This window comes from Stenella coeruleoalba (assembly GCF_951394435.1).
Source record: "Stenella coeruleoalba genome assembly, contig: scaffold_109, whole genome shotgun sequence".
NCBI lineage: Eukaryota > Metazoa > Chordata > Mammalia > Artiodactyla > Delphinidae > Stenella > Stenella coeruleoalba.
This window is the reverse complement of record NW_027646462.1, coordinates 677,917-699,962: the sequence shown is the minus strand read 5'-3', so window position 1 is coordinate 699,962 and position 22,046 is coordinate 677,917. Positions and strand designations below refer to the sequence as shown.

At 44.1% G+C, this 22,046-nt stretch overlaps 1 long non-coding RNA gene across 1 annotated transcript; it reads right to left on the bottom strand.

Annotated features, from left to right (window-relative positions):
- Positions 1-6,496: 6,496 nt before the first annotated feature.
- On the bottom strand, positions 6,497-20,794 carry LOC307181089. The gene is made up of 3 exons (XR_013825871.1): positions 20,708-20,794; positions 14,397-14,478; positions 6,497-6,581 (listed from the first exon to the last, which is right to left on the bottom strand). It is a non-coding gene; the product is annotated as an uncharacterized lncRNA (long non-coding RNA).
- Positions 20,795-22,046: the final 1,252 nt, after the last annotated feature.

Here is a 22,046-nt window from a genome sequence, read left to right as displayed (position 1 = left end):
AACAAAGCAACAGAGCCTAGGGCACTGCCACTTATGGTCCTATAGCTTAGGGAAATTAAAATCAAAAAGACACAGCCACCCCAAAGTTTGGAACGGCTCTGTTTACAAGAACCTCGTTTACAGTACAAGTTCAACATCGCAGAAAGTTTAAAATGGATAAAGAAGTTGTGGTATTTACTTACAAAGCAATATCACTCAGCAATGAAATCTGTGTCATCAGGCCCTTAGCAGCACAATGAGTGGATTCAGGTATGATGATTCTAACTGAAATAAGTCACACAGAAAAAGAAACATCATAAGATATCAGTACTACACGGAATGTAAACTTGGCTACACAGGAACTGAATTACAGAACAGAACAGGGTCTCAAATTTAGAAAACCAACTTATTCTTGCTTAAGGGTAAAGGTGAGTTGGGGTGGTACATAAAACCAAAGATTGAAATGAGCACAGATAAAGTTCCTTAAGCCAAATATGGAATAGACAAGAGCTACTCCTTGCTCAACGAAATGGACTCAACACCCCATATTAAACGCCTAAGTATGTAGCTGACTAGTAAGTATCTTAAAACCTATGGATTGCTATGTCTCCGAAAGAGAATCAAGCATGTGTACAGGGGCATAAACGCAGCAGTGAAAGGATTGGAGAGGTTCGGTGAGCAAATGAAGACCCTTTGAAGTCATATTGCATGGTACCCATTCCACGGGTTTCAACTACCCAGGTTTAAGGTATTCTTCCTTCAGCTAAAACATGCATGTGGAACCTAGAGTATGATCAACCATGTGATCGGGAGACGTGTTCAAATATGTCTCAGTTTTCCTTCCCTGGTACTCGGGTGCAACATTCCAGACGCTTTACTAACACTCTCCCGACTTGGAGAGTCAGTCCCTTTAACCTCCTGTTTGGCCCAGTTTGCAATTTCTGCGGAAGATGAACAGGAATAGCGAGAACCAATGAGAGGCTAGCTGGAGGTGTCTGGACGGGCAAATTTAACTCTCATTTCCCACCAGGAAGAGGAATTAACCAAAGGCTCAGCATGCCGGGCCGGAACCAGATTAGGGCCTGAAGCCATCCTGCGGTGTTGCGGCCAGGTCACAAGAAAGCGAGTTGAAGAAAGGAGCTCAGGGGCACTGTAATTCACAAACCTGCAGAGTTATAAATGACAGCTATCGTCCATAAATAGACTGAAGTAAGGCTGCCAAGAGGACTTGAAAGCGGGGCAGAATTGCAGGAAACCGATTTCAGGAGGTAGACTGGAATTGCATTGAAAGCATAGGAAAAGAGGCAGAACGTCCACAATGATGCACTTGGCCAAAAAGGGCGTATGCGTTTTTTCCTGAATATATTCAGGAAAAAACGCATACGCCCTTTTTGGCCAACCAAGCAAGCTTGCAAAGGAAATCTGCACTACAATGAAGTCTCACTTCCCCCCGGTCAAAAGGGCCATCTGAAAAAAGTGTAAAATCCAGAAAGGCAGGACAGGCCATGGAGAACTGGGAGCCTTGTTATGCTGATGGGCGGGTTGTAAATTGCCAACAGACACTCGGGAGAAGTGTATGGTGTTTCCTGAAACATCTAAAAAACAAAGCAACAGAGCCTAGGGCACTGCCACTTATGGTCCTATAGCTTAGGGAAATTAAAATCAAAAAGACACAGCCACCCCAAAGTTTGGGACGCCTCTGTTTACAAGAACCTCGTTTACAGTACAAGTTCAACATCGCAGAAAGTGAAAAATGGATAAAGAAGTTGTGCTATTTACTTACAAAGCAATATCACTCAGCAATGAAATCTGTGTCATCAGGCCCTTAGCAGCACAATGAGTGGATTCAGGTATGATGATTCTAACTGAAGTAAGTCACACAGAAAAAGAAACATCATAAGATATCACTAATACACGGAATGTAAACTTGGCTACACAGGAACTGCATTCCAAAACAGAACAGGGTCTCAAATTTAGAAAACCAACTTATGCTTGCTTAAGGGGAAAGGTGAGTTGGGGTGCTGCATAAAACCAGAGATTGAAATGAGCACAGATAAAGTTCCTTAAGCCAAATATGCAATAGACAAGAGCTACTCCTTGCTCAACGAAATGGACTCAACACCGCATATTAAACGCCTAAGAATGTACCTGACTAGTAAGTATCTTAAAACCTATGGATTGCTATGTCTCCGAAAGAGAATCAAGCATGTGTACAGGGGCATAAACGCAGCAGTGATAGGATTGGAGAGGTTCGGTGAGCAAATGAAGACCCTTTGAAGTCATATTGCATGGTACCCATTACACGGGTCTTAACTCTCCAGGTTTAAGGTATTCTTCCTTCAGCTAAAACATGCATGTGGAACCCAAGTATGATCAACCATGTGAACGGGAGACGTGTTCAAATATGTCTCAGTTTTCCTCCCCTGGTACTCGGGTGCAACATTCCAGACGCTTTACTAACACTCTCCCCACTTGGAGAGTCAGCGCCTTTAACCTCCTGTTTGGCCCAGTTTGCAATTTCTGCGGAAGATGAACAGGAATAGCGAGAACCAATGAGAGGCTAGCTGGAGGTGTCTGGACGGGCAAATTTAACTCTCATTTCCCACCAGGAAGAGGAAATAAGCAAAGGCTCAGCGTGCCGTGCCGGAACCAGATTAGGGCCTGAAGCCATCCTGTGGTGTTGCGGCCAGGTCACAAGAAAGCAAGTTGAAGAAAGGAGCTCAGGGGCACTGTAATTCACAAACCTGCAGAGTTATAAATGACAGCTATCGTCCAAAAATAGACTGAAGTAAGGCTGCCAAGAGGACTTGAAAGCGGGGCAGAATTGCAGGAAACCGATTTCAGGAGGTAGACTGGAATTGCATTGAAAGCATAGGAAAAGAGGCAGAACGTCCACAATGATGCACTTGGCCAAAAAGGGCGTATGCGTTTTTTCCTGAATATATTCAGGAAAAAACGCATACGCCCTTTTTGGCCAACCAAGCAAGCTTGCAAAGGAAATCTGCACTACAATGAAGTCTCACTTCCCCCCGGTCAAAAGGGCCATCTGAAAAAAGTGTAAAATCCAGAAAGGCAGGACAGGCCATGGAGAACTGGGAGCCTTGTTATGCTGATGGGCGGGATGTAAATTGCCAACAGACACTCGGGAGAAGTGTATGGTGTTTCCTGAAACATCTAAAAAACAAAGCAACAGAGCCTAGGGCACGGCCACTTATGGTCCTATAGCTTAGGGAAATTAAAATCAAAAAGACACAGCCACCCCAAAGTTTGGGACGCCTCTGTTTACAAGAACCTCGTTTACAGTACAAGTTCAACATCGCAGAAAGTGAAAAATGGATAAAGAAGTTGTGGTATTTACTTACAAAGCAATATCACTCAGCAATGAAATCTGTGTCATCAGGCCCTTAGCAGCACAATGAGTGGATTCAGGTATGATGATTCTAACTGAAGTAAGTCACACAGAAAAAGAAACATCATAAGATATCACTAATACACGGAATGTAAACTTGGCTACACAGGAACTGCATTCCAAAACAGAACAGGGTCTCAAATTTAGAAAAGCAACTTATGCTTGCTTAAGGGGAAAGGTGAGTTGGGGTGCTGCATAAAACCAGAGATTGAAATGAGCACAGATAAAGTTCCTTAAGCCAAATATGCAATAGACAAGAGCTACTCCTTGCTCAACGAAATGGACTCAACACCGCATATTAAACGCCTAAGAATGTACCTGACTAGTAAGTATCTTAAAACCTAGGGATTGCTATGTCTCCGAAAGAGAATCAAGCATGTGTACAGGGGCATAAACGCAGCAGTGATAGGATTGGAGAGGTTCGGTGAGCAAATGAAGACCCTTTGAAGTCATATTGCATGGTACCCATTACACGGGTCTTAACTCTCCAGGTTTAAGGTATTCTTCCTTCAGCTAAAACATGCATGTGGAACCCAAGTATGATCAACCATGTGAACGGGAGACGTGTTCAAATATGTCTCAGTTTTCCTCCCCTGGTACTCGGGTGCAACATTCCAGACGCTTTACTAACACTCTACCCACTTGGAGAGTCAGCGCCTTTAACCTCCTGTTTGGCACAGATTGCAATTTCTGCGGAAGATGAACAGGAATAGCGAGAACCAATGAGAGACTAGCTGGAGGTGTCTGGACGGGCAAATTTAACTCTCATTTCCCACCAGGAAGAGGAAATAACCAAAGGCTCAGCGTGCCGTGCCGGAACCAGATTAGGGCCTGAAGCCATCCTGTGGTGTTGCGGCCAGGTCACAAGAAAGCAAGTTGAAGAAAGGAGCTCAGGGGCACTGTAATTCACAAACCTGCAGAGTTATAAATGACAGCTATCGTCCAAAATTAGACTGAAGTAAGGCTGCCAAGAGGACTTGAAAGCGGGGCAGAATTGCAGGAAACCGATTTCAGGAGGTAGACTGGAATTGCATTGAAAGCATAGGAAAAGAGGCAGAACGTCCACAATGATGCACTTGGCCAAAAAGGGCATATGCGTTTTTTCCTGAATATATTCAGGAAAAAACGCATACGCCCTTTTTGGCCAACCAAGCAAGCTTGCAAAGGAAATCTGCACTACAATGAAGTCTCATTTCCCCCCGGTCAAAAGGGCCATCTGAAAAAAGTGTAAAATCCAGAAAGGCAGGACAGGCCATGGAGAACTGGGAGCCTTGTTATGCTGATGGGCGGGATGTAAATTGCCAACAACCACTCGGGAGAAGTTTATGGTGTTTCCTGAAACATCTAAAAAACAAAGCAACAGAGCCTAGGGCACTGCCACTTATGGTCCTATAGCTTAGGGAAATTAAAATCAAAAAGACACAGCCACCCCAAAGTTTGGGACGCCTCTGTTTACAAGAACCTCGTTTACAGTACAAGTTCAATATCACAGAAAGTGAAAAATGGATAAAGAACTTGTGGTACTTACGTACAATGCAGTATCACTCAGCAATGAAATCTATGTCATCAGGCCCGTAGCAGCATAATGAGTGGATTCAGGTACGATGATTCTAACTGAAATAAGTCACACAGAAATAGAAACATCATAAGATATCACTAATACACGGAATGTAAACTTGGCTACACAGGAACTGAATTCCAAAACAGAACAGGGTCTCAAATTTAGAAAACCAACTTATGCTTGCTTAAGGGGAAAGGTGAGTTGGGGTTCTGCATAAAACCAGAGATTGAAATGAGCACAGATAAAGTTCCTTAAGCCAAATATGGAATAGACAAGAGCTACTCCTTGCTCAACGAAATGGACTCAACACCGCATATTAAACGCCTAAGAATGTACCTGACTAGTAAGTATCTTAAAACCTATGGATTGCTATGTCTCCGAAAGAGAATCAAGCATGTGTACAGGGTCATAAACGCAGCAGTGATAGGATTGGAGAGGTTCAGTGAGCAAATGAAGACCCTTTGAAGTCATATTGCATGGTACCCATTCCACGGGTTTCAACTACCCAGGTTTTAGGTATTCTTCCTTCAGCTAAAATATGCATGTGGAACCCAGAGTATGATCAACCATGTGATCGGGAGACGTGTTCAAATATGTCTCAGTTTTCCTCCCCTGGTACTCGGGTGCAACATTCCAGACGCTTTACTAACACTCTCCCCACTTGGAGAGTCAGCACGTTTAACCACCTGTTTGGCACAGTTTGCAATTTCCGCGGAAGATGAACAGGAATAGCGAGAACCAATGAGAGGCTAGCTGGAGGTGTCTGGACGGCAAATTTAACTCTCATTTCCCAACAGGAAGAGGAAATAACCAAAGGCTCAGCGTGCCGTACCGGAACCAGATTAGGGCCTGAAGCCATCCTGCGGTGTTGCGGCCAGCTCAAAAGAAAGCGAGTTGAAGAAAGGAGCTCAGGGGCACTGTAATTCACAAACCTGCAGAGTTATAAATGACAGCTATTGTCCAAAAATAGACTGAAGTAAGGCTGCCAAGAGGACTTGAAAGCGGGGCAGAATTGCAGGAAACCGATTTCAGGAGGTAGACTGGAATTGCATTGAAAGCATAGGAAAAGAGGCAGAACGTCCACAATGATGCACTTGGCCAAAAAGGGCGTATGCGTTTTTTCCTGAATATATTCAGGAAAAAACGCATACGCCCTTTTTGGCCAACCAAGCAAGCTTGCAAAGGAAATCTGCACTACAATGAAGTCTCACTTCCCCCCGGTCAAAAGGGCCATCTGAAAAAAGTGTAAAATCCAGAAAGGCAGGACAGGCCATGGAGAACTGGGAGCCTTGTTATGCTGATGGGCGGGATGTAAATTGCCAACAACCACTCGGGAGAAGTGTATGGTGTTTCCTGAAACATCTAAAAAACAAAGCAACAGAACCTAGGGCATTTCCACTTATGGTCCTATAGCTTAGGGAAATTAAAATCAAAAAGACACAGCCACCCCAAAGTTTGGAACGGCTCTGTTTACAAGAACCTCGTTTACAGTACAAGTTCAACATCGCAGAAAGTGAAAAATGGATAAAGAAGTTGTGGTATTTACTTACAAAGCAATATCACTCAGCAATGAAATCTGTGTCATCAGACCCTTAGCAGCACAATGAGTGGATTCAGGTATGATGATTCTAACTGAAATAAGTCACACAGAAAAAGAAACATCATAAGATATCAGTAATACACGGAATGTAAACTTGGCTACACAGGAACTGAATTACAGAACAGAACAGGGTCTCAAATTTAGAAAACCAACTTATGCTTGCTTAAGGGTAAAGGTGAGTTGGGGTGCTGCATAAAACCAGAGATTGAAATGAGCACAGATAAAGTTCCTTAAGCCAAATATGGAATAGACAAGCGCTACTCCTTGCTCAACGAAATGGACTCAACACCCCATATTAAACGCCTAAGAATGTACCTGACTAGTAAGTATCTTAAAACCTATGGATTGCTATGTCTCCGAAAGAGAATCAAGCATGTGTACAGGGGCATAAACGCAGCAGTGATAGGATTGGAGAGGTTCGGTGAGCAAATGAAGACCCTTTGAAGTCATATTGCATGGTACCCATTCCACGGGTTTCAACTACCCAGGTTTAAGGTATTCTTCCTTCAGCTAAAACATGCATGTGGAACCTAGCGTATGATGAACCATGTGATCGGGAGACGTGTTCAAATATGTCTCAGTTTTCCTCCCCTGGTACTCGGGTGCAACATTCCAGACGCTTTACTAACACTCTCCCCACTTGGAGAGTCAGTCCCTTTAACCTCCTGTTTGGCCCAGTTTGCAATTTCTGCAGAAGATGAACAGGAATAGCGAGAACCAATGAGAGGCTAGCTGGAGGTGTCTGGACGGGCAAATTTAACTCTCATTTCCCACCAGGAAGAGGAATTAACCAAAGGCTCAGCATGCCGGGCCGGAACCAGATTAGGGCCTGAAGCCATCCTGCGGTGTTGCGGCCAGGTCACAAGAAAGCGAGTTGAAGAAAGGAGCTCAGGGGCACTGTAATTCACAAACCTGCAGAGTTATAAATGACAGCTATCGTCCAAAAATAGACTGAAGTAAGGCTGCCAAGAGGACTTGAAAGCGGGGCAGAATTGCAGGAAACCGATTTCAGGAGGTAGACTGGAATTGCATTGAAAGCATAGGAAAAGAGGCAGAACGTCCACAATGATGCACTTGGCCAAAAAGGGCGTATGCGTTTTTTCCTGAATATATTCAGGAAAAAACGCATACGCCCTTTTTGGCCAACCAAGCAAGCTTGCAAAGGAAATCTGCACTACAATGAAGTCTCACTTCCCCCCGGTCAAAAGGGCCATCTGAAAAAAGTGTAAAATCCAGAAAGGCAGGACAGGCCATGGAGAACTGGGAGCCTTGTTATGCTGATGGGCGGGATGTAAATTGCCAACAACCACTCAGGAGAAGTGTATGGTGTTTCCTGAAACATCTAAAAAACAAAGCAATAGAGCCTAGGGCACTTCCACTTATGGTCCTATAGCTTAGGGAAATTAAAATCAAAAAGACACAGCCACCCCAAAGTTTGGGACGCCTCCGTTTACAAGAACCTCGTTTACCGTACAAGTTCAATATCACAGAAAGTGAAAAATGGATAAAGAACTTGTGCTACTTACGTACAATGCAGTATCACTCAGCAATGAAATCTATGTCATCAGGCCCGTAGCAGCATAATGAGTGGATTCAGGTACGATGATTCTAACTGAAATAAGTCACACAGAAAAAGAAACATCATAAGATATCACTAATACACGGAATGTAAACTTGGCTACACAGGAACTGCATTCCAAAACAGAACAGGGTCTCAAATTTAGAAAAGCAACTTATGCTTGCTTAAGGGGAAAGGTGAGTTGGGGTGCTGCATAAAACCAGAGATTGAAATGAGCACAGATAAAGTTCCTTAAGCCAAATATGGAATAGACAAGAGCTACTCCTTGCTCAATGAAATGGACTCAACACCCCATATTAAATGCCTAAGAATGTACCTGACTAGTAAGTATCTTAAAACCTATGGATTGCTATGTCTCCGAAAGAGAATCAAGCATGTGTACAGGGGCATAAACGCAGCAGTGATAGGACTGGAGAGGTTCGGTGAGCAAATGAAGACCCTTTGAAGTCATATTGCATGGTACCCATTACACGGGTCTTAACTCTCCAGGTTTAAGGTATTCTTCCTTCAGCTAAAACATGCATGTGGAACCCAAGTATGATCAACCATGTGAACGGGAGACGTGTTCAAATATGTCTCAGTTTTCCTCCCCTGGTACTCGGGTGCAACATTCCAGACGCTTTACTAACACTCTCCCCACTTGGAGAGTCAGCGCCTTTAACCTCCTGTTTGGCCCAGTTTGCAATTTCTGCGGAAGATGAACAGGAATAGCGAGAACCAATGAGAGACTAGCTGGAGGTGTCTGGACGGGCAAATTTAACTCTCATTTCCCACCAGGAAGAGGAAATAACGAAAGGCTCAGCGTGCCGTGCCGGAACCAGATTAGGGCCTGAAGCCATCCTGTGGTGTTGCGGCCAGGTCACAAGAAAGCAAGTTGAAGAAAGGAGCTCAGGGGCACTGTAATTCACAAACCTGCAGAGTTATAAATGACAGCTTTCGTCCAAAAATAGACTGAAGTAAGGCTGCCAAGAGGACTTGAAAGCGGGGCAGAATTGCAGGAAACCGATTTCAGGAGGTAGACTGGAATTGCATTGAAAGCATAGGAAAAGAGGCAGAACGTCCACAATGATGCACTTGGCCAAAAAGGGCGTATGCGTTTTTTCCTGAATATATTCAGGAAAAAACGCATACGCCCTTTTTGGCCAACCAAGCAAGCTTGCAAAGGAAATCTGCACTACAATGAAGTCTCACTTCCCCCCGGTCAAAAGGGCCATCTGAAAAAAGTGTAAAATCCAGAAAGGCAGGACAGGCCATGGAGAACTGGGAGCCTTGTTATGCTGATGGGCGGGATGTAAATTGCCAACAACCACTCCGGAGAAGTGTATGGTGTTTCCTGAAACATCTAAAAAACAAAGCAACAGAGCCTAGGGCACTTCCACTTATGGTCCTATAGCTTAGGGAAATTAAAATCAAAAAGACACAGCCACCCCAAAGTTTGGGACGCCTCCGTTTACAAGAACCTCGTTTACTGTACAAGTTCAATATCACAGAAAGTGAAAAATGGATAAAGAACTTGTGGTACTTACGTACAATGCAGTATCACTCAGCAATGAAATCTATGTCATCAGGCCCGTAGCAGCATAATGAGTGATTTCAGGTACGATGATTCTAACTGAAATAAGTCACACAGAAATAGAAACATCATAAGATATCACTAATACACGGAATGTAAACTTGGCTACACAGGAACTGCATTCCAAAACAGAACAGGGTCTCAAATTTAGAAAACCAACTTATGCTTGCTTAAGGGGAAAGGTGAGTTGGGGTTCTGCATAAAACCAGAGATTGAAATGAGCACAGATAAAGTTCCTTAAGCCAAATATGGAATAGACAAGAGCTACTCCTTGCTCAACGAAATGGACTCAACACCGCATATTAAACGCCTAAGAATGTACCTGACTATAAGTATCTTAAAACCTATGGATTGCTATGTCTCCGAAAGAGAATCAAGCATGTGTACAGGGTCATAAACGCAGCAGTGATAGGATTGGAGAGGTTCGGTGACCAAATGAAGACCCTTTGAAGTCATATTGCATGGTACCCATTACACGGGTCTCAACTCTCCAGGTTTAAGGTATTCTTCCTTCAGCTAAAACATGCATGTGGAACCCAAGTATGATCAACCATGTGAACGGGAGACGTGTTCAAATATGTCTCAGTTTTCCTCCCCTGGTACTCGGGTGCAACATTCCAGACGCTTTACTAACACTTTCCCGACTTGGAGAGTCAGCGCCTTTAACCTCCTGTTTGGCCCAGTTTGCAATTTCTGCGGAAGATGAACAGGAATAGCGAGAACCAATGAGAGGCTAGCTGGAGGTGTCTGGACGGGCAAATTTAACTCTCATTTCCCACCAGGAAGAGGAAATAACCAAAGGCTCAGCGTGCCATGCCAGAACCAGATTAGGGCCTGAAGCCATCCTGCGGTGTTGCGGCCAGCTCAAAAGAAAGCGAGTTGAAGAAAGGAGCTCAGGGGCACTGTAATTCACAAACCTGCAGAGTTATAAATGACAGCTATCGTCCAAAAATAGACTGAAGTAAGGCTGCCAAGAGGACTTGAAAGCGGGGCAGAATTGCAGGAAACCGATTTCAGGAGGTAGACTGGAATTGCATTGAAAGCATAGGAAAAGAGGCAGAACGTCCACAATGATGCACTTGGCCAAAAAGGGCGTATGCGTTTTTTCCTGAATATATTCAGGAAAAAACGCATACGCCCTTTTTGGCCAACCAAGCAAGCTTGCAAAGGAAATCTGCACTACAATGAAGTCTCACTTCCCCCCGGTCAAAAGGGCCATCTGAAAAAAGTGTAAAATCCAGAAAGGCAGGACAGGCCATGGAGAACTGGGAGCCTTGTTATGCTGATGGGTGGGATGTAAATTGCCAACAACCACTCGGTAGAAGTGTATGGTGTTTCCTGAAACATCTAAAAAACAAAGCAATAGAGCCTAGGGCACTTCCACTTATGGTCCTATAGCTTAGGGAAATTAAAATCAAAAAGACACAGCCACCCCAAAGTTTGGGACGCCTCCGTTTACAAGAACCTCGTTTACCGTACAAGTTCAATATCACAGAAGGTGAAAAATGGATAAAGAACTTGTGGTACTTACGTACAATGCAGTATCACTCAGCAATGAAATCTATGTCATCAGGCCCGTAGCAGCATAATGAGTGGATTCAGGTACGATGATTCTAACTGAAATAAGTCACACAGAAAAAGAAACATCATAAGATATCACTAATACACGGAATGTAAACTTGGCTACACAGGAACTGCATTCCAAAACAGAACAGGGACTCAAATTTAGAAAAGCAACTTATGCTTGCTTAAGGGGAAAGGTGAGTTGGGGTGCTGCATAAAACCAGAGATTGAAATGAGCACAGATAAAGTTCCTTAAGCCAAATATGGAATAGACAAGAGCTACTCCTTGCTCAACGAAATGGACTCAACACCGCATATTAAACGCCTAAGAATGTACCTGACTAGTAAGTATCTTAAAACCTATGGATTGCTATGTCTCCGAAAGAGAATCAAGCATGTGTACAGGGGCATAAACGCAGCAGTGATAGGATTGGAGAGGTTTGGTGAGCAAATGAAGACCCTTTGAAGTCATATTGCATGGTACCCATTACACGGGTTTCAACTACCCAGGTTTTAGGTATTCTTCCTTCAGCTAAAACATGCATGTGGAACCCAGAGTATGATCAACCATGTGATCGGGAGACGTGTTCAAATATGTCTCAGTTTTCCTCCCCTGGTACTCGGGTGCAACATTCCAGACGCTTTACTAACACTCTCCCCACTTGGAGAGTCAGCGCCTTTAACCTCCTGTTTGGCCCAGTTTGCAATTTCTGCGGAAGATGAACAGGAATAGCGAGAACCAATGAGAGGCTAGCTGGAGGTGTCTGGACGGGCAAATTTAACTCTCATTTCCCACCAGGAAGAGGAATTAACCAAAGGCTCAGCATGCCGGGCCGGAACCAGATTAGGGCCTGAAGCCATCCTGCGGTGTTGCGGCCAGGTCACAAGAAAGCGAGTTGAAGAAAGGAGCTCAGGGGCACTGTAATTCACAAACCTGCAGAGTTATAAATGACAGCTATCGTCCAAAATTAGACTGAAGTAAGGCTGCCAAGAGGACTTGAAAGCGGGGCAGAATTGCAGGAAACCGATTTCAGGAGGTAGACTGGAATTGCATTGAAAGCATAGGAAAAGAGGCAGAACGTCCACAATGATGCACTTGGCCAAAAAGGGCATATGCGTTTTTTCCTGAATATATTCAGGAAAAAACGCATACGCCCTTTTTGGCCAACCAAGCAAGCTTGCAAAGGAAATCTGCACTACAATGAAGTCTCACTTCCCCCCGGTCAAAAGGGCCATCTGAAAAAAGTGTAAAATCCAGAAAGGCAGGACAGGCCATGGAGAACTGGGAGCCTTGTTATGCTGATGGGCGGGATGTAAATTGCCAACAACCACTCGGGAGAAGTTTATGGTGTTTCCTGAAACATCTAAAAAACAAAGCAACAGAGCCTAGGGCACTGCCACTTATGGTCCTATAGCTTAGGGAAATTAAAATCAAAAAGACACAGCCACCCCAAAGTTTGGGACGCCTCTGTTTACAAGAACCTCGTTTACAGTACAAGTTCAATATCACAGAAAGTGAAAAATGGATAAAGAACTTGTGGTACTTACGTACAATGCAGTATCACTCAGCAATGAAATCTATGTCATCAGGCCCGTAGCAGCATAATGAGTGGATTCAGGTACGATGATTCTAACTGAAATAAGTCACACAGAAATAGAAACATCATAAGATATCACTAATACACGGAATGTAAACTTGGCTACACAGGAACTGAATTCCAAAACAGAACAGGGTCTCAAATTTAGAAAACCAACTTATGCTTGCTTAAGGGGAAAGGTGAGTTGGGGTTCTGCATAAAACCAGAGATTGAAATGAGCACAGATAAAGTTCCTTAAGCCAAATATGGAATAGACAAGAGCTACTCCTTGCTCAACGAAATGGACTCAACACCGCATATTAAACGCCTAAGAATGTACCTGACTAGTAAGTATCTTAAAACCTATGGATTGCTATGTCTCCGAAAGAGAATCAAGCATGTGTACAGGGTCATAAACGCAGCAGTGATAGGATTGGAGAGGTTCAGTGAGCAAATGAAGACCCTTTGAAGTCATATTGCATGGTACCCATTCCACGGGTTTCAACTACCCAGGTTTTAGGTATTCTTCCTTCAGCTAAAATATGCATGTGGAACCCAGAGTATGATCAACCATGTGATCGGGAGACGTGTTCAAATATGTCTCAGTTTTCCTCCCCTGGTACTCGGGTGCAACATTCCAGACGCTTTACTAACACTCTCCCCACTTGGAGAGTCAGCACGTTTAACCACCTGTTTGGCACAGTTTGCAATTTCCGCGGAAGATGAACAGGAATAGCGAGAACCAATGAGAGGCTAGCTGGAGGTGTCTGGACGGGCAAATTTAACTCTCATTTCCCAACAGGAAGAGGAAATAACCAAAGGCTCAGCCTGCCGTACCGGAACCAGATTAGGGCCTGAAGCCATCCTGCGGTGTTGCGGCCAGCTCAAAAGAAAGCGAGTTGAAGAAAGGAGCTCAGGGGCACTGTAATTCACAAACCTGCAGAGTTATAAATGACAGCTATTGTCCAAAAATAGACTGAAGTAAGGCTGCCAAGAGGACTTGAAAGCGGGGCAGAATTGCAGGAAACCGATTTCAGGAGGTAGACTGGAATTGCATTGAAAGCATAGGAAAAGAGGCAGAACGTCCACAATGATGCACTTGGCCAAAAAGGGCGTATGCGTTTTTTCCTGAATATATTCAGGAAAAAACGCATACGCCCTTTTTGGCCAACCAAGCAAGCTTGCAAAGGAAATCTGCACTACAATGAAGTCTCACTTCCCCCCGGTCAAAAGGGCCATCTGAAAAAAGTGTAAAATCCAGAAAGGCAGGACAGGCCATGGAGAACTGGGAGCCTTGTTATGCTGATGGGCGGGATGTAAATTGCCAACAACCACTCGGGAGAAGTGTATGGTGTTTCCTGAAACATCTAAAAAACAAAGCAACAGAACCTAGGGCATTTCCACTTATGGTCCTATAGCTTAGGGAAATTAAAATCAAAAAGACACAGCCACCCCAAAGTTTGGAACGGCTCTGTTTACAAGAACCTCGTTTACAGTACAAGTTCAACATCGCAGAAAGTGAAAAATGGATAAAGAAGTTGTGGTATTTACTTACAAAGCAATATCACTCAGCAATGAAATCTGTGTCATCAGACCCTTAGCAGCACAATGAGTGGATTCAGGTATGATGATTCTAACTGAAATAAGTCACACAGAAAAAGAAACATCATAAGATATCAGTAATACACGGAATGTAAACTTGGCTACACAGGAACTGAATTACAGAACAGAACAGGGTCTCAAATTTAGAAAACCAACTTATGCTTGCTTAAGGGTAAAGGTGAGTTGGGGTGCTGCATAAAACCAGAGATTGAAATGAGCACAGATAAAGTTCCTTAAGCCAAATATGGAATAGACAAGCGCTACTCCTTGCTCAACGAAATGGACACAACACCCCATATTAAACGCCTAAGAATGTACCTGACTAGTAAGTATCTTAAAACCTATGGATTGCTATGTCTCCGAAAGAGAATCAAGCATGTGTACAGGGGCATAAACGCAGCAGTGATAGGATTGGAGAGGTTCGGTGAGCAAATGAAGACCCTTTGAAGTCATATTGCATGGTACCCATTCCACGGGTTTCAACTACCCAGTTTTAAGGTCTTCTCCCTTCAGCTAAAACATGCATGTGGAACCTAGCGTATGATGAACCATGTGATCGGGAGACGTGTTCAAATATGTCTCAGTTTTCCTCCCCTGGTACTCGGGTGCAACATTCCAGACGCTTTACTAACACTCTCCCCACTTGGAGAGTCAGTCCCTTTAACCTCCTGTTTGGCCCAGTTTGCAATTTCTGCAGAAGATGAACAGGAATAGCGAGAACCAATGAAAGGCTAGCTGGAGGTGTCTGGACGGGCAAATTTAACTCTCATTTCCCACCAGGAAGAGGAATTAACCAAAGGCTCAGCATGCCGGGCCGGAACCAGATTAGGGCCTGAAGCCATCCTGCGGTGTTGCGGCCAGGTCACAAGAAAGCGAGTTGAAGAAAGGAGCTCAGGGGCACTGTAATTCACAAACCTGCAGAGTTATAAATGACAGCTATCGTCCAAAAATAGACTGAAGTAAGGCTGCCAAGAGGACTTGAAAGCGGGGCAGAATTGCAGGAAACCGATTTCAGGAGGTAGACTGGAATTGCATTGAAAGCATAGGAAAAGAGGCAGAACGTCCACAATGATGCACTTGGCCAAAAAGGGCGTATGCGTTTTTTCCTGAATATATTCAGGAAAAAACGCATACGCCCTTTTTGGCCAACCAAGCAAGCTTGCAAAGGAAATCTGCACTACAATGAAGTCTCACTTCCCCCCGGTCAAAAGGGCCATCTGAAAAAAGTGTAAAATCCAGAAAGGCAGGACAGGCCATGGAGAACTGGGAGCCTTGTTATGCTGATGGGCGGGATGTAAATTGCCAACAACCACTCAGGAGAAGTGTATGGTGTTTCCTGAAACATCTAACAAACAAAGCAATAGAGCCTAGGGCACTTCCACTTATGGTCCTATAGCTTAGGGAAATTAAAATCAAAAAGACACAGCCACCCCAAAGTTTGGGACGCCTCCGTTTACAAGAACCTCGTTTACCGTACAAGTTCAATATCACAGAAAGTGAAAAATGGATAAAGAACTTGTGGTACTTACGTACAATGCAGTATCACTCAGCAATGAAATCTATGTCATCAGGCCCGTAGCAGCATAATGAGTGGATTCAGGTACGATGATTCTAACTGAAATAAGTCACACAGAAAAAGAAACATCATAAGATATCACTAATACACGGAATGTAAACTTGGCTACACAGGAACTGCATTCCAAAACAGAACAGGGTCTCAAATTTAGAAAAGCAACTTATGCTTGCTTAAGGGGAAAGGTGAGTTGGGGTGCTGCATAAAACCAGAGATTGAAATGAGCACAGATAAAGTTCCTTAAGCCAAATATGGAATAGACAAGAGCTACTCCTTGCTCAATGAAATGGACTCAACACCCCATATTAAATGCCTAAGAATGTACCTGACTAGTAAGTATCTTAAAACCTATGGATTGCTATGTCTCCGAAAGAGAATCAAGCATGTGTACAGGGGCATAAACGCAGCAGTGATAGGACTGGAGAGGTTCGGTGAGCAAATGAAGACCCTTTGAAGTCATATTGCATGGTACCCATTACACGGGTCTTAACTCTCCAGGTTTAAGGTATTCTTCCTTCAGCTAAAACATGCATGTGGAACCCAAGTATGATCAACCATGTGAACGGGAGACGTGTTCAAATATGTCTCAGTTTTCCTCCCCTGGTACTCGGGTGCAACATTCCAGACGCTTTACTAACACTCTCCCCACTTGGAGAGTCAGCGCCTTTAACCTCCTGTTTGGCCCAGTTTGCAATTTCTGCGGAAGATGAACAGGAATAGCGAGAACCAATGAGAGACTAGCTGGAGGTGTCTGGACGGGCAAATTTAACTCTCATTTCCCACCAGGAAGAGGAAATAACGAAAGGCTCAGCGTGCCGTGCCGGAACCAGATTAGGGCCTGAAGCCATCCTGTGGTGTTGCGGCCAGGTCACAAGAAAGCAAGTTGAAGAAAGGAGCTCAGGGGCACTGTAATTCACAAACCTGCAGAGTTATAAATGACAGCTTTCGTCCAAAAATAGACTGAAGTAAGGCTGCCAAGAGGACTTGAAAGCGGGGCACAATTGCAGGAAACCGATTTCAGGAGGTAGACTGGAATTGCATTGAAAGCATAGGAAAAGAGGCAGAACGTCCACAATGATGCACTTGGCCAAAAAGGGCGTATGCGTTTTTTCCTGAATATATTCAGGAAAAAACGCATACGCCCTTTTTGGCCAACCAAGGAAGCTTGCAAAGGAAATCTGCACTACAATGAAGTCTCACTTCCCCCCGGTCAAAAGGGCCATCTGAAAAAAGTGTAAAATCCAGAAAGGCAGGACAGGCCATGGAGAACTGGGAGCCTTGTTATGCTGATGGGCGGGATGTAAATTGCCAACAACCACTCCGGAGAAGTGTATGGTGTTTCCTGAAACATCTAAAAAACAAAGCAACAGAGCCTAGGGCACTTCCACTTATGGTCCTATAGCTTAGGGAAATTAAAATCAAAAAGACACAGCCACCCCAAAGTTTGGGACGCCTCCGTTTACAAGAACCTCGTTTACTGTACAAGTTCAATATCACAGAAAGTGAAAAATGGATAAAGAACTTGTGGTACTTACGTACAATGCAGTATCACTCAGCAATGAAATCTATGTCATCAGGCCCGTAGCAGCATAATGAGTGATTTCAGGTACGATGATTCTAACTGAAATAAGTCACACAGAAATAGAAACATCATAAGATATCACTAATACACGGAATGTAAACTTGGCTACACAGGAACTGCATTCCAAAACAGAACAGGGTCTCAAATTTAGAAAACCAACTTATGCTTGCTTAAGGGGAAAGGTGAGTTGGGGTTCTGCATAAAACCAGAGATTGAAATGAGCACAGATAAAGTTCCTTAAGCCAAATATGGAATAGACAAGAGCTACTCCTTGCTCAACGAAATGGACTCAACACCGCATATTAAACGCCTAAGAATGTACCTGACTATAAGTATCTTAAAACCTATGGATTGCTATGTCTCCGAAAGAGAATCAAGCATGTGTACAGGGTCATAAACGCAGCAGTGATAGGATTGGAGAGGTTCGGTGACCAAATGAAGACCCTTTGAAGTCATATTGCATGGTACCCATTACACGGGTCTCAACTCTCCAGGTTTAAGGTATTCTTCCTTCAGCTAAAACATGCATGTGGAACCCAAGTATGATCAACCATGTGAACGGGAGACGTGTTCAAATATGTCTCAGTTTTCCTCCCCTGGTACTCGGGTGCAACATTCCAGACGCTTTACTAACACTTTCCCGACTTGGAGAGTCAGCGCCTTTAACCTCCTGTTTGGCCCAGTTTGCAATTTCTGCGGAAGATGAACAGGAATAGCGAGAACCAATGAGAGGCTAGCTGGAGGTGTCTGGACGGGCAAATTTAACTCTCATTTCCCACCAGGAAGAGGAAATAACCAAAGGCTCAGCGTGCCATGCCAGAACCAGATTAGGGCCTGAAGCCATCCTGCGGTGTTGCGGCCAGCTCAAAAGAAAGCGAGTTGAAGAAAGGAGCTCAGGGGCACTGTAATTCACAAACCTGCAGAGTTATAAATGACAGCTATCGTCCAAAAATAGACTGAAGTAAGGCTGCCAAGAGGACTTGAAAGCGGGGCAGAATTGCAGGAAACCGATTTCAGGAGGTAGACTGGAATTGCATTGAAAGCATAGGAAAAGAGGCAGAACGTCCACAATGATGCACTTGGCCAAAAAGGGCGTATGCGTTTTTTCCTGAATATATTCAGGAAAAAACGCATACGCCCTTTTTGGCCAACCAAGCAAGCTTGCAAAGGAAATCTGCACTACAATGAAGTCTCACTTCCCCCCGGTCAAAAGGGCCATCTGAAAAAAGTGTAAAATCCAGAAAGGCAGGACAGGCCATGGAGAACTGGGAGCCTTGTTATGCTGATGGGTGGGATGTAAATTGCCAACAACCACTCGGTAGAAGTGTATGGTGTTTCCTGAAACATCTAAAAAACAAAGCAATAGAGCCTAGGGCACTTCCACTTATGGTCCTATAGCTTAGGGAAATTAAAATCAAAAAGACACAGCCACCCCAAAGTTTGGGACGCCTCCGTTTACAAGAACCTCGTTTACCGTACAAGTTCAATATCACAGAAGGTGAAAAATGGATAAAGAACTTGTGGTACTTACGTACAATGCAGTATCACTCAGCAATGAAATCTATGTCATCAGGCCCGTAGCAGCATAATGAGTGGATTCAGGTACGATGATTCTAACTGAAATAAGTCACACAGAAAAAGAAACATCATAAGATATCACTAATACACGGAATGTAAACTTGGCTACACAGGAACTGCATTCCAAAACAGAACAGGGACTCAAATTTAGAAAAGCAACTTATGCTTGCTTAAGGGGAAAGGTGAGTTGGGGTGCTGCATAAAACCAGAGATTGAAATGAGCACAGATAAAGTTCCTTAAGCCAAATATGGAATAGACAAGAGCTACTCCTTGCTCAACGAAATGGACTCAACACCGCATATTAAACGCCTAAGAATGTACCTGACTAGTAAGTATCTTAAAACCTATGGATTGCTATGTCTCCGAAAGAGAATCAAGCATGTGTACAGGGGCATAAACGCAGCAGTGATAGGATTGGAGAGGTTTGGTGAGCAAATGAAGACCCTTTGAAGTCATATTGCATGGTACCCATTACACGGGTTTCAACTACCCAGGTTTTAGGTATTCTTCCTTCAGCTAAAACATGCATGTGGAACCCAGAGTATGATCAACCATGTGATCGGGAGACGTGTTCAAATATGTCTCAGTTTTCCTCCCCTGGTACTCGGGTGCAACATTCCAGACGCTTTACTAACACTCTCCCCACTTGGAGAGTCAGCGCCTTTAACCTCCTGTTTGGCCCAGTTTGCAATTTCTGCGGAAGATGAACAGGAATAGCGAGAACCAATGAGAGGCTAGCTGGAGGTGTCTGGACGGGCAAATTTAACTCTCATTTCCCACCAGGAAGAGGAATTAACCAAAGGCTCAGCATGCCGGGCCGGAACCAGATTAGGGCCTGAAGCCATCCTGCGGTGTTGCGGCCAGGTCACAAGAAAGCGAGTTGAAGAAAGGAGCTCAGGGGCACTGTAATTCACAAACCTGCAGAGTTATAAATGACAGCTATCGTCCAAAAATAGACTGAAGTAAGGCTGCCAAGAGGACTTGAAAGCGGGGCAGAATTGCAGGAAACCGATTTCAGGAGGTAGACTGGAATTGCATTGAAAGCATAGGAAAAGAGGCAGAACGTCCACAATGATGCACTTGGCCAAAAAGGGCGTATGCGTTTTTTCCTGAATATATTCAGGAAAAAACGCATACGCCCTTTTTGGCCAACCAAGCACGCTTGCAAAGGAAATCTGCACTACAATGAAGTCTCACTTCCCCCCGGTCAAAAGGGCCATCTGAAAAAAGTGTAAAATCCAGAAAGGCAACAGGCCATTGAGAACTGGGAGCCTTGTTATGCTGATGGGCGGAATGTAAATTGCCAACAGACACTCAGGAGAAGTGTATGGTGTTTCCTGAAACATCTAAAAAACAAAGCAACAGAGCCTAGGGCACTTCCACTTATGGTCCTATAGCTTAGGGAAATTAAAATCAAAAAGACACAGCCACCCCAAAGTTTGGAACGGCTCTGTTTACAAGAACCTCGTTTACAGTACAAGTTCAACATCGCAGAAAGTGAAAAATGGATAAAGAACTTGTGGTACTTACGTACAATGCAGTATCACTCAGCAATGAAATCTATGTCATCAGGCCTGTAGCAGCATAATGAGTAGATTCAGGTACGATGCTTCTAACTGAAATAAGTCACAAAGAAAAAGAAACATCATAAGATATCACTAATACACGGAATGTAAACTTGGCTACACAGGAACTGAATTCCAAAACAGCACAGGTTCTCAAATTTAGAAAACCAACTTATGCTTGCTTAAGGGTAAAGGTGAGTTGGGGTGCTGCATAAAACCAGAGATTGAAATGAGCACAGATAAAGTTCCTTAAGCCAAATATGGAATAGACAAGAGCTACTCCTTGCTCAACGAAATGGACTCAACAACGCATATTAAATGCCTAAGAATGTACCTGACTAGTAAGTATCCTAAAACCTATGGATTGCTATGTCTCCGAAAGAGAATCAAGCATGTGTACAGGGGCATAAACGCAGCAGTGATAGGATTGGAGAGGTTCGGTGAGCAAATGAAGACCCTTTGAAGTCATATTGCATGGTACCCATTCCACGGGTCTCAACTCTCCAGGTTTAAGGTATTCTTCCTTCAGCTAAAACATGCATGTGGAACCCAGAGTATGATCAACCATGTGAACGGGAGACGTGTTCAAATATGTCTCAGTTTTCCTCCCCTGGTACTCGGGTGCAACATTCCAGACGCTTTACTAACACTCTCCCGACTTGGAGAGTCAGTCCCTTTAACCTCCTGTTTGGCCCAGTTTGCAATTTCTGCGGAAGATGAACAGGAATAGTGAGAAGCAATGAGAGACTAGCTGGAGGTGTCTGAACGGGCAAATTTAACTCTCATTTCCTACCAGGAAGAGGAATTAACCAAAGGCTCAGCGTGCCGGGCCGGAACCAGATTAGGGCCTGAAGCCATCCTGCGGTGTTGCGGCCAGGTCACCAGAAAGCGAGTTGAAGAAAGGAGCTCAGGGGCACTGTAATTCACAAACCTGCAGAGTTATAAATGACAGCTATCGTCCAAAAATAGACTGAAGTAAGGCTGCCAAGAGGACTTGAAAGCGGGGCAGAATTGCAGGAAACCGATTTCAGGAGGTAGACTGGAACTGCATTGAAAGCATAGGAAAAGAGGCAGAACGTCCACAATGATGCACTTGGCCAAAAAGGGCGTATGCGTTTTTTCCTGAATATATTCAGGAAAAAACGCATACGCCCTTTTTGGCCAACCAAGCAAGCTTGCAAAGGAAATCTGCACTACAATGAAGTCTCACTTCCCCCCGGTCAAAAGGGCCATCTGAAAAAAGTGTAAAATCCAGAAAGGCAGGACAGGCCATGGAGAACTGGGAGCCTTGTTATGCTGAAGGG